We start from the raw sequence: 12,704 nt of genomic DNA on the forward strand, positions 1-12,704 counted from the left end.
GCCAAACAAATGTCTACATTTGTCAGGTTAAAAATGTATGCCTCAGGGCATCTAGGTGGCATAGTGGGTAGAGCACCGGCCCTGGAGTCAGGAGTACCTGAGTTCAAATCTGGCCTCAGACACTTAACACTTTTGCTGTTTGACCCTGGGCAAGTCACTTAACCCCAATTGCCTTACCAAAAAACCAAAACAAAACAAAAAATGTAAGCCTCGTTCTGCACTTTGAGTCCAGCACCTTCCTGTCAAGAAACGTAACATGCTTTAACATAAGTCCTTAGGAGTCATGATTGGCTATTGCACTGGTCAGAATTCTTAAACTTTACGTTTTCTTTACAGTGTTGTTAGTATATAAATTGTTTGGTTCTGTTTACTTCACTAAACATCAACTCATACAAGTGTTCCCAGGTTTCTTTGAAACTCTCCTTTTCAACATTTTTCATAGAACAATTAGATTGCATTACATGTATATACATAATTTGCTCAGCCATTCCCCAATGGGCCTCCCCAGTTTTTAGTTCTTTATTACAACAAAAAGAGCTGCTATAAATATTTTTACATAAGGCTCCTTTTCCTTTCTTTGATCTCTTTAAGAGATAAGCCTAGTAGTGGCATTGCTGTGTCAAAGGACATGCAGTTTAGTTACTTTTGGGAAATAGTTTCAAGTTGTTTTAGAGAAGGAGTGGACCAAATAACAGCAGCACCAGTGTAGCTGTCTTTCTTCAGCCCCTCCAACAATAGTCATTCTATTTTTTCATCATCTTTGCCAATCAGAGAGGTACTGAGGTAGAAACTTAGAGTCGTTTTAATTTACATTTCTCTTCTGCTTATATCCTTTAACCTTTTATCTGTTGCAGAATGGCTTTCATTCTTTTATTTGAATCAGTTCCTTATAGATGTTAGATACCAGACCATTACTAAAGAAACTTGCTATAGTCAACTGTAGCAACTCACCAACTGTTTTCCTTCTCATTTTAACTGCACTGATATTGTTTGCATAAAACTTTTCAATTTATGCAAAGTTGTTATTTTTATCTTCTGTGGTCTTCTTTATGCCTTGTCATGTCATGAATACCCTTCTCCATGGTTTCAAAAGGTATTTTCTTCCTTGATCCTCTTATTTGATTATATTTGTCATCTCTCCATTTTAGACTTTGTTGTAGTATATGGCATAAGATTTTAGTCTAAGCCTAATTTCTACCAGACTGGTTTCCAGTTTTCCCAGTAAATTATTATCAAATAGTGAGTCCATACCACAGTAGTTGGGATCTTTGGGTTTACTGAATAATACACTCCACAATGCTCACGTGCTTCTGCAAGTCAGATACCTATTATATTTTGCTGACCTTCTCTTCTATTTAACCAGTACCAAATAGTTGTGATATTTACTGCATGGTAATATAATTTGAAATCTGGTACAGGCAGGCCTCTGCCTTTCCACTTTTTTTCATTATTTCCCTTGAGAATTATGATCTTTTTGTTCTTGCAGATGAATTTTGTCATTTCTTCTAACTCTCTAAAATAATGCTTTGGTTGTCTGATTGGTTTGGCACTAAACAAGTAAATTAATATAGGTAAAACTGTACAATTAGTCTCTGCTTATTTAAGTCTATATTTGTTTCTGCAGAGAGTTTTAGGAAATTGTATTTTTATAGCTCCTAAGTATGTCTTGGTTTGTGGTCTCCTAAATATTTTATAGACTCTAGCTATTCTGAGTGGAATTTCTCTTTCTAGATCTTTCTGGTGGGTTTTGTTGGTAATATATACAATGAATGCTGATTTACTTAAGCTTATTTTATATCATGCTACTTTGCTAAAATTACTATTTCAATTAATTTTTTTGACTCTCTAAGGTTCTCTATGAAAACCTCTTGTTATATGCAAAAAGCAATAATTTTGTTTCTTCTTTGCCTTTGCTTCTCCCTTCAATTTCTTTTTCTTGTCTTAATGTTGCTATAAGCTAGAATTTCTAACACTATCAAGTAATAGTGGTGATAACAGACATCCTTGCTTTACCCCTAATCTTAGTGGAAAGGCCTCTAGTTTACTTCATTACATATAATAGTGGCCCTTGGTTTTAGACAGATACTATTTACTATGTTAATAAAAAGTCCATTTACTACTACGCATTTCAGTGATTTTAACAAAAATGGATGAGGTATTTCATCAAGTTTTGTCTACAATTATTCTCTCTATATTCTCTCACTTGGTGACTTCAGTTCCCAATCAATATCACCTCTATTCAGATAATTCCTCTAATTCAGATAATTCCCAGATCTATATATTCTTAGATCCCTTATGTCCTACCATGACCAACAACCAACTGAACATTTCAAACTGGATGCCCCATAGGTACCTCAAACATATCCAAAACAGAATTTATTATGTTCTCCCCAAACCCTTCTCTCTTCAAATTTGCCTATTATTGTCAATGCCACAACCATTATCCATTGTTCCTTCGGTTTATAACTTCACTGTCATCCTATATTCCTCAATCTCACTGAGGTGGCACAGTAGATAAGAATTTGAGCTTGGAGTCAAGCAGACCTGAGCCTGAATCCCAACAAAGTCACTTTTTTTGTTGTTCACTTGTTTTTCAGGTCATGTCCAAGTCTTCATGATCCCTTTGGAGTTTTCTTGGAAAAAATTCTGGAGTGATTTGCCATTTCCTTCTCCAGTTCATTTTATAGATGAGGAAACTGAGGCAAACAGGGTTAAGTGACTAGCTCAGGGTCATAGCTAGTAATTGTTAAACTCAGGAAGGAGTCTTTCTGACTCCAGGTCTGGCACTCTATCCACTGTGCCACCTAGCTGTCCCACTAAGTTACTTACTGGCTATGTTACCTTAGGTAAAGCACTTAACCTCTGAGTCTTCTTTTCCTTATCTGTCAAATGGAGATAATAATGATGTTTTATCTCACAGGTTTTTGTAAGGATCAAATGTGATAATATATGTAAAGTGCTTTGGAAACCTTAAAGTGCTATATAAATGCTAGCTTTTTATTATTATCATTATTATAATTCATATATCCAATTCAGTTGCCAAATCATGTCATTTCTACATTCAAAATATTTCTTCTATCCTGAGGGAATTCTTATTGCTCCACTCATACAGCCATTACCTCTTGCCAGGACTATTACATTAGCTTTCTAAGTGGTTTCCCTGATTCAAGTCTCCTTACTTTACTCTATTGTCTTTACAACCACACAACTATTAAAGTGACTTTCCTTCATCTTAGACCTAACCATGTCATACCTCCTACTGAATAAACTCTGGTTGCTCCCTATTACCTTCAGGGTCATATATAAAGTCCTTTGTTTAGCATTTAATACACTTCACAACTAGGTCCCTTCCAAAGACTCTACAATCTACCCCTACTGGCCTACTTGCTATCACTCACACAGGGATTACCTCCAGGATTAAGTATTTAAAGCTGTTCACAGCTAGGCCCCTTCCTGCCTATCTAGTTTTCTTACAATTGACTCCCCTTCCAAGGCCTCTGTGATCTACCCAAACTAGCCTATTTTGCTGTCTCTCACATAGTCCTTTGTTCTGTACCCCCCACCCCAACCATTTCTGGAATGCTCTTCTTTCTCATCTCATTTTAGATTACCTGGCTTCCTTCAGTCTCATTTATCTTTAATCTCTCCCTGTCTAGTGGCTGTTTCTCTGCTGCCTAAAAACTTGCTCATGTCTTTCCCATCCTCAAAAAACCCTTATTTGATTGACCCAGCCCTGCTATTGTCCACTATCTCTCCTGCCTTTTCAGTTTAAATTCTTGGAACTGTCTACAATAAGTACCTCTATTTCCTCTCCTCTCACTTTCTTTTTAACTCTCTACTGTCTGGGTTCCAACCAGAACTGCTCTCTCCAAAGTTACCAATGAACTCTTAATTGTCAAATCCAAAAACCTTTTCTCAATCTTCATTTTTCTTTACCTATTCAGCTTTTAACATTGTTGATCATCCTCTTCTCCTTGATACTGTCTTCTCTCTAGGTTTTTGGTATGCTCCAATTTGTCCTCCACTTAGCTGCTAAAGTTACTTTCCTAAAGTGCAAGTGCAACTGTGTTACCCTCTCCCTCTCCCCATAAACTTCAGTGGATCCCTAACATCTCTAGGATAAAATATGAAATCCCTTGTTTAGCATTTAAAACCCTTCATAACCTTCCCTGGAGCACCTTTCCAGTCTTATAATATTTTATGCCTGTCACATGATCCACTGACATTGGCATCCTTCTCATTCTGCAAACAAAACACTCCATCTCCCAACTCTGGATATATTTTCACTCACTGCCTTCATGCATGGAATGATCTTGTGTAATTTAAGATTTTAAATGTGGATTCTAATGTGTTCCCCCAGTTTGGGGGAAACTGACTAAAAATCACTGATAAAACGAGTTTAGGTTTTTAAGGGTTTATTGGAAAATAGAAAGAAAAAGATTGAGAACAGAATTCTAACAGTCTGGCATTCCTATCTTTCCTCAAATCTCCTGTGAAGTCCTCTGCCGCCACCACCATCAAGTCCGGAAGCCAAAAGGGCCCGCGCTCTCTGCGCAGGCTCCCTTTCCTCCTTCCTGTCTCCTCCCAGACCATAGGAGGCTCCTCCAGTTGATTGGCTGGTAGACTTGATAGACAGCACCCATGAGCAAGCGTCATTTCCTGACGCCAAGGAAAAGCCACAATGCCTCTGAGGCATTTTCCTCATGGTGGAGCTCTCCACAGCAAGTCTCCAGTAGGTGGCGTCATTCCAATCATTACAGTCTCTTCCTCCTAGCTTCCCTGAGGTCTTGACTAAAATTCTGCCTTCTACAAGAAGCCTTTCTCAATCCCTCTTAATTCTAGTACCTTCCCTATGTTGATTATTTCCTATTTATCCTGTTAAATACTTTTGTTTGTGCATAGTTGTTTGCATGTTGTACCTGCCATTAGACTGTAAGCTCCTTGAGGACAGGCACTGCCTTTTGTCATTCTTTGTATCTCCAGCCCTTAGCTTAGTATCTGGCATTATGTAGGTGCTTTAAAAGTGTTACTGACTGATTAACTTAAAGACTCAGCTCAAATTGCATCTCCCGGAGGAGGCTCTTCACAGTTCCCACAGTTGCTAGAGCGCTGGCTGCCTTCTACAATGCCCTCTTATCTACTCTGTATATATTGTTCCTATTGTACTACACATATGTGACTACTTATTTGTTAGGACAGAGACCACATTTTATCTTTCTTATTATATCCTCAGCATGTAGCACAGTGCCTGCCACAGAGTAAGGGCTGAATAAATATTTATTGATTCATTGGTTACTCCTCTTTACATACTGACTGCCTGGTCAAACTGGCCATCACACACAAAATTCCACCATCCATTATTATGCCGTTGTACTGGCTGTCTCCCATGGCTGAAATGTATTTCCTCTTCACCTCTTCCTCTTAGAATTCTTCCCCTCCTCCCCAAGGCTTAGCTCAAATGCTACCTCTAACACGAAGCCTTTCCTGATCCCTCAGCTACTTATGCCTTCTCCCTTGTATCTATTTTGTAAATGCCTACTGCTTACAAAATGAAACTAATACTTGGTTAATTGCATTACTTATGAAATGGGGTATGCATTTAGTTCATTGAAATTTCTGGTTTAACCAAAAAATGGTTAATTTTAACTGTTGCTAAAAAAGTCTTCAGGACTTTCCTACCTTCATTAAGAACAATAAAAGTTAACTATAGGTAATATAACTGAATCTTTCAGCAATGATTTAGGATAGTTACTATAAACATAAATATATATATATATGTGTATATATATATATATATGCATGTGTGCTATGAATTCTGATTTTATAATGTAGGCAAAGGAAACATGATTTTTAAGAACCTAATAAAATTTAAGGGGCTTAAAAATAATGTTGACCAATAGCGCCCTAGGTAAAATTGCAAAGTTGAAGTTTCTCTTTTGTACTTTCCGCCTGTCCTATGGCTATCTAAAGCTCCCAGCTTCAGTGTCATACCCATGCCACTTTGTTTTGTTAGCACCTCTAACTTTCATAGAATAACAGTCATACTCTCAGTTTAGCTGTTGAAAAGAAAAGAGTCTGGTCACTGAATAAAATTATCCAAATTATGAATGACTATTAGGCTTAACTTTCCCTGAGGCTATTCCTATTTTAAAGAACTTATTAGCTCAATGAATTTATAACTAGTGAAAACTGGAAAAGATATTGCTGTAGAAAATTTGCTCTCTCATTTGTGAAAGATTGTATAACTTTGGTGTAAGTCTTGGAGAAGGGAATTAAAATTTTGCACTGGGAAAGACCTAAGAGAACATCTTGTTCAGCTGTCTTGTTTTACAGATGAAAAAACTTAGATTTAGACTAAACAGACAAGTAAATAACTCACTTATTTATTTTTTAAATTTATTTTCTTTCTTTTTTTTGCAGGGCAATGAGGGTTAAGTGACTTGCCCAGCGTCACTAGTAAGTGTCAGGTGTCTGAGGCCAGATTTGAATTCAGGTCCTCCTGAATCCAGGGCCAGTGCTTTATCCACTGCACCACCTAGCTGCCCCCATAACTCACATTTATAAATTACTTTTGTTGTTTACAAAGTCCTTTCTTCACAATAATCCTGTGACAGAGACAATATAAGTCTTATTATCCTCATTTTATAAATAAGGAAACTTGGTTTCAGAAAAGTTAAAGGACTTATTCAAAGTCACCCAGATATTCAATGGAAGAGCTAGGATCCAGTACTTTTGATTTCCAGCCAAGAGTTCCTTCTACTTTTTATGAGTTCTTTAAACAATTTTCCTTGGTCAAACTATATAATCTAACTGCATTTTAAATTTAGAATATATGATCAGTATAATTATGATGCTCCTAAGAAGTTTGATTGAATATACACTGACCCCCAAGTACCTTAGCAATTATTTTTAAAATACCTATTTATAGGGGGCAGCTAGGTGGCGCAGTGGATAGAGCACCAGCCCTGGAGTCAGGAGGACCTGAGTTCAAATCCGGCCTCAGACACTTAACACTTACTAGCTGTGTGACCCTGGGTAAGTCATTTAACCCCAATTGCCTCACTAAAAAAACAAAACAAAAAAACCCCAAACAAACAAAAAATACCTATTTATTTTCTTATCGCTTATAAAATTTTATGAAAATATAGTGACATATGTTCTTTCCTTTTATAGCTATTTGAAGGAACTAGTTAATTGAAGTTTCACTGCAATTCATTATGAATACAAAATACCATTACTAGAAACAATCTATAATAAAAATAGAAAAACACTTACATATCACTGAAGGTCTCTGTCTCTGAAGTGGTACCAGATGCTAACTTCAGAATGCTATAGCTTCCAGACCTTGAGAATTCTGATTTGAAAAGAATAATAAACTTTAAATGAAGTCTTGCTAAGAATTACTAACACCTCTACAGGTTACATATTAGAGAGTTTATCAAATTTACAACGACTAATTTCTTTGTAAATAAATGCAGAGAAAAATATTTTAGTACATAATCAAAACTTTGAAAGTAATGATGATATTTATTTAAAATGAAATTGCACTGTAAATATGGCTTTAAATAGGGAAGACACATGATAGAGTGGAAAAAACAACGTACTTGGAGTCAGAAGACCAGTTTCAACTTTTGCCATTAAAGCTTGTGATTTGATCTTTTTGAGTTTTTTTTCCACTAGAAAACGGGTGTAATAAATAATATACCCCCAGATTCATCTTTCAGAAGGTTATTTTGGAAGAATCTAATGAGACAAAATTTTCCTAAAGTTCAGGTCTCTCCATGTCTCACAAACCCCAGCCTCTGGCTCAATAAAGTACAATGGTTCCCTATCATCTGCAGGATCAAATATGAAATCCTGTTTGGCTTTTAAAGCCTTTGATGAGCTAGTCATTTCCTACCTTTCCAGTCTTCTTACCATTTATTCGCTTTTCAACATATTCTATGACCCAGTGACAATGGTCTTCTATTCCACAAACATTTCCCTACTCCTTGTCTTTACTCCAGCTGTCCTCTATGCCTAGAATGCTTTCCCTCCTCACCTCTGCCTCCTAGTTTTCCTGGCTTTTTTCAAGGATCAGCTCATACCTTACCTTCTATAGGAGATCTTTCTGGGTCCCCTCATCCCTCTCCTCCTCTCAGAAGGGAACCTTCCATTTACCTTCCACGTTTTTATCTTGTATGTACAACTTTTTGCAGGTTGTCTCTCCCATAAGAATATAAGCTCCTTGAGGGCAGGGACCATACTTTTGCCTTCTTGCTATCTCCAGCACTTAGACCAGTGCCAAGCACATAGTAAGCACTTCATAAATACTTGTTGACTTGACTAGATAATGTATGTGCCAGTGCTTTGTAACTTGAAACATATAAATGTGTAATATTATTACTCGCACATTTATATTTTGAAAATGAAAATATTTTTCATTTACCATCTCATATAAAACCCAAACTTCAACAAAGAGCAACTTTCACACCCATTAAGCATGTGCTTTTTAAAAAAAAACCAATCAATTAGTAGAAAGAGGAAGAAAGAAGACAAATAGTCATTGACCAAAATAGTAAGAGATCATACCACATCCCCTACTAAGAAAGGGAAGAAAAGTACTCATGTGAGGACATTTGAGAACATAAAGTGTATGTACTTTTGATATGGTATAAGACAATTTTTAGTGTGGGAGAAAGTACACATATATTTAAAGAAATTTTTTAAAGCATAAAGTTGGCAGAAATAACAACTTCATTAATCAGAGGCAAATCCTTTTGACATCTGTCTTCATTATAGAAATAAATGGCAAAATGAGGTGAATCAGGACAGCTAGGTGGGACAGTGGATAGAACACTGGCCCTGGATTCAGGAAGACCTGAGTTCAAATCTGGCCTCAGACACTTAACACTTACTAGCTGTGTGACCCTGGGAAAGTCACTTAACCCCAATTGCCTCGCAAAAAAAAAAAAAAGAGGTGAATCAAAAATTTTAATGGATTAAACTTTCCATTAAAATCCTACTCTTGAGGCAGTTAAGTGATACAATGGGTAAAGTACCAGCCCTGGATTCAGGAGGACCTGAGTTCAAATCTGGCCTCAGACATTTGACACTCACTAGCTGTGTGACCCTTGGCAAGTCACTTCACCCCCACTGCCCTGCAAAAAAAAAAAAAAATCCTACTCTTGTCTAATTCTAGTGTTGTGATGCTGAATTCTTAAAGGCCATGCTAGTAGAATACAAAATCTGGATGGTCCTATTAACCTGGGAAGGCTTAAAGTATAGACCCAACAAGGCCCAAAATTAAATCAACCATCAAATATTTACTAAGGACCTACTATTTGCTGGGCATTGTGCTATACTCTGGGGATACAAAGGAAAAAGAAACAACCCCTGCCATTGAGGAGCCTACATTTTCTCAGGGGAGACAACAGGTACATTTAAAGTAATATACCAAATAAATTCCTATGTAATGGGGGCCTGGCTGATTCCATTGTCTTCCTCTCATGGAAGATGCTAGGGAGCAGATGGTGTTTTTCCACACTGAGGACACTAGGAAGACAGCTTCCAGGAGATTTGTGAAGATATGTAAAGTAAGTGTCTTGGAGAGACTGGCACATGTATAGACATGCTGTTATAGTTCCCATCAGCCAGTTAGGAGGAGCCTTTTTCATTGCATGTGTAGCTAGAACTGTCAGCATCTTCACAAAGACACAAGTCAGCTTCTGGCAGCTTCTCTTTTCATCTCACTGTCTTCAGCCGAATACTGCTGGGATGGATAATGGTGTCTAGGGGAACAATTCTGTTGTAAGGTAATAGGACATGGGGCTTTCCCTCTCTAAAGCCATATATGCCCTCTCCCCCAAAGAAACGGGACTTTTTTGTGTTTTCTGTTCTGGATACTGGGAGTGTAGTCTTTGATAATCAAGAACATAAACCCCAGGAATTGAGACTCAGTTTGCTAGTAGTCCAGTATCAATTCCCTGAGAAGCATTGATCTTTGAAAGTAACCTTCAGGGTTCCAACTAAGCAGAAGGACTCATTACTCAACAGCAATGCCACCTTTGGACAAGAAATTGGTGGGACCTATGCTATGTAGGGTATGTAAGCTAAGTTTTGAGTCTAATCTCCCTCTCTCCCCAGACCTAGGTGGTTTGGAGGAATTATGCTCCTGAGGTGTGTGTGGGAAAAGGTTTGTATGTTTGTTCTTGCTGTAGCATTGCTATATCATCACTTTATAAAAGCAATTTCTTTTAAGTGGCTAACTGGAACTGAGATACTATTCATTGGCTAAATTGCCTTAAAACAAGGGCAATTCAACTAGTCAGGGCCTGAATTGATGGCAGAGGAGAGATACTTTAACCACTCAGGGTATCTGAGAACCCTGAGGAAAAGATGTGATAACCTTGGTCCTGAGAGAGTAGGGCACATTTATGTGGGAGTATACATAAATACAAGATAACTGGAGAAAGGAAGTAGAGGAAAGAGAAGGTAACAGTTAACGGGGGAGGGGATAAAGAAAGCCCTCAGCTTCCAGAAAGAAATGGCTTCCTGAATGGAGACAGATCATCCATTTCCCCATACCTACTACAGCAAAAACCTGAAATTTGCACCATTATTTTATATGGCAAAGTGATCAGAAAATACGTAGCATTTGAAAACTACTAGGAACAGCATAACAGCTCTCAGATGGACAACTTGGTTGCTCTGGAACTCCAAGGAAAGTACCTAGCATTTTGTCAGAGAAGCCAAAGAAAACCTTAAAGATTCAGTGCTTGGGACTTCAAATACTCAGGGAGGCCTGATGGGGGTAAGATGGGAGGGAGTAGAGATCAGCACAGGAACACAGGTGGCCCAGGGAGAAACTAAGTAGGGCTGACCACCTCACCCCAAAGCACAGTGAGAGGCTGAATCTTGCTCTGGTACAAATTCCCAATTCAGTAACTAAAGCTAGAGAGATGAATAAATCAAAGACACCAATCAATATAAAAATAATTATAGATCTAGAGATGCCCCCCCAAAATCCACCAGCCTAAAAAGAATAATTCTGTAACAATGCAAGCAGAGGCTCAAAGGAAAAAAAAATCCACAAGGACTTAATGAAGATCTAGAAGAAATGAAGTAAGAGATAAATGCTTTGGAGGAAATACTTGAAAGGTAAATGCATTTTAGAAGAGAAAGTGGTAAACTTTACTTAAATAATGAACCCCCCCACCAAACCCTACAATAGACCAATCAGACATCAATGACTCTATAACAGCAAGAAACATTAAAAACAAAATCAAAAGAATGGGAAAAAAGAAGAAAATGTGAAATAACTCCCATAAGAAAAGAACAACTGTCCTAGAAAACAGGTTAAGGAGAGAAATTTAAGAATCATTAGATTCTCTAATAACCATGATTCATAAAAGCCTGGATGTTGTATTATCAAGAAATCATAAATAAAAACTGTTGAGATCCTTTAGAAGAAGCAGACAAAGAAAAGCTAGACAAAACCTATCAATCACCTCCTGAAAGGAACCCCAAAAGGAAAAGTCCCAGGAATGCCAAAGGACAACTTCAAAGCTCTGTCAAAGAAAAAACACTGCAAGCATCTAGAAATAAGCAGTTCAAGAACCAAGAAACTGCTATCAGGCTCATATAAGACATGGCAGTTTCAGTTATAAACAAGAGGAGATCCCAGGATAAAGTATTCAAAAATCAAGAAAAAGCCTACAAAGCTGAGTATTATTCTTTTTTTCGGGGTAGGGAAGAAAGCAGAAGGGTGGTGGGTGAAGATGGACCTTTAATAGAATAGAAGACTTGTAAGTATTCCTGATGAAAAGGTTAAGTAGGAACTTGAAAATACAAAACAAGAATCCAGAGGAACCTAGAAATATAAATTTATCATTGGAAAGACCAGTATGATGATACATAGAGTAATAACATTTTGATAGTAGAAGGAACAAGTTTGCCTGTAGAACCTTCAAAGAATCCTTAATGCCCTCAAAGGATATTGAGGCTGTATGGATTAGTTCTGTTCTGAGAGTTTTAAAAGGGAAAAAGAAAGAAGGGGGAAAGGAGTTATATATTAGTGCAGAAAGGAATTAGAAGGAAGTGGAACTTGCTTTTTCTCATAACCTGGATATTTGAGAAGAATATACAAATTTGGAGGAAGAAGTAGGAAAGGTCACAAAATGAATCTCATTTTTATCTGAAACAGACACAGGAGGGTTAAACACAAATATACAAGGTTTAGTGTAGAAATACATCAATATCAAGATCTCATGTAGATGATGCTAGAGCTGAGCTTTGAGAGAACTAGAGATTTTTAAAGGTGGGAGGCAGAGTGCATCCCAGGCATAAAGGACAGTCCATGCCAAAGCAGATATGAGAGAAAGAATGTCATGTGTAAGGGACAGTGAGAAGACCAGTTGGGCTAAATCACAACATACATGAATAGAAGTAATGTATGGCTAGGAAGGTAGATGAACTCAATTGTGAATAGCTTGAAATATCAAACAGAGAAGTTTGTATTTGATCCTGGAAGTAATAGAGAGCCACTGGGGCTTGTAGAGTAAGGGAGTATGGTCAGATTAGTGTTTTGGAATATTACTTTGGCTATATGGAACAAGAATTGGACAGGGAAAAGACAAGGGAGAACAACTGAAACTACTACAATAATCCGGGCAAGAAGACAAGGCCTAAACTAAAGCAGAGCCTATGACTGAAGAAAGCAATGG

At 37.5% G+C, this 12,704-nt stretch overlaps 1 protein-coding gene across 7 annotated transcripts in view; it reads right to left on the minus strand.

The window, feature by feature from the left end:
* Positions 1-12,704, minus strand: part of DENND4A (DENN domain containing 4A) — a 135,882-nt gene that overhangs the window by 99,703 nt on the left and 23,475 nt on the right. For 6 of the 7 annotated variants that reach the window (XM_043982251.1, XM_043982250.1, XM_043982249.1 and 3 more), the window contains exon 2: positions 7,276-7,354. The exons of the other annotated variant lie outside the window; for it this stretch is intronic. The gene's annotated coding sequence lies outside the window, so the exon portion shown is untranslated. The remainder of the gene's footprint in view (positions 1-7,275; positions 7,355-12,704) is intronic. 7 annotated transcript variants of the gene reach the window in all.

Source organism: Dromiciops gliroides, chromosome 2, assembly GCF_019393635.1.
Source record: "Dromiciops gliroides isolate mDroGli1 chromosome 2, mDroGli1.pri, whole genome shotgun sequence".
Taxonomy (NCBI): domain Eukaryota; kingdom Metazoa; phylum Chordata; class Mammalia; order Microbiotheria; family Microbiotheriidae; genus Dromiciops; species Dromiciops gliroides.